Genomic DNA, 1,159 nt, shown 5'->3' with positions numbered 1-1,159 from the left:
TGGAGTACTATTCAGCTTTAAGGAACAATGGTGATATAGCACCTCTTATATACTCCTGGATAGAGCTGGAACGCATTCTACTAAGTGAAGTATCCCAAGAATGGAAAGACAAGCACCACATGTACTCACCATCGAATTGGTATTAACTTATCAACACATAAATTTACATATAAGACTAACATCTATTGGATGTTGGACGGAGGGGAGGGGGAGGAGGGAGGAGGGGATGGGTATATGCATACACAAAGAGTGCAATGCGCACCGCCTGAAGGATGGACATATTTGAAACTCGGACTTGGGGGCAACATACGTAACCTAAACATCTGTATCCCTATAATATGCTGAAATAAAAAAAAAAATAGCACTCAGAAAAAAAAAAAGAAAATACTTGACTTATTACGTGATCTTCAGCTATAGCCTGTGGCTTAAAGGAGCCTGTCTAATTCATTTTTAAAATTATGACTCTCAGGAAAGTGTAAGGAGAGGTGGGACATATTAAAGAGAAAGCAGGAAAAACAATGAGAATGCCTTGTAGGTGGAATTGCTCAACAGAGGGAGATAAAAATAAGTAATGCTTGTTTTAATCTTGCTTGTTTTAGAAGACCCAGACATTGTTAATTGTACATCTCTCACTAGGCAAGATCACAGAGATAAACATCCAGAAGAATATATTAGAAAACTAATGGCTTGAACCAGAATGCAAACATAAAATTAAAGATGGTTTTTGATTATAGTGAATATGGCTAAAACTGCTTGTGTTTGAGAAGGAAGAGGACAAATTTAAAAAGGATTTGAAACTTTTAGATATTCAGCTTAATATTTCTTAAAAAATTAAGCAATAATAGAGGTAAATAAAATGACTAAATGTGTATTATTTTTATAAAAATTAAAAACTATAATACAAATAAATGCTACTTGGGGCCTGGAACATAACAGATTTGAAAAAAGAAAGTAATTTGATTAAAAAAAAAAAAAGTAATGGCTTAAATGGGTCTTCACTTGGCCCTTACAAGGAATTTTATAATTCCTTGTAGTACATATTAAAATGTGGGGCGTCTCTGTGTGCTGGCATTTTATTACCGATGGCTCATTATGATGTCATCTAAGCTTATTGCTGGACCTCTGTTTATCGTAATGGGAAATATGGGAGGGTGGATTG

This window comes from Propithecus coquereli, unplaced genomic scaffold (assembly GCF_000956105.1).
Source record: "Propithecus coquereli isolate 6110/MARCELLA unplaced genomic scaffold, Pcoq_1.0 Scaffold96, whole genome shotgun sequence".
NCBI lineage: Eukaryota > Metazoa > Chordata > Mammalia > Primates > Indriidae > Propithecus > Propithecus coquereli.
The sequence above is the reverse complement of the archived record's forward strand: the minus strand, read 5'-3'. Positions refer to the sequence as shown.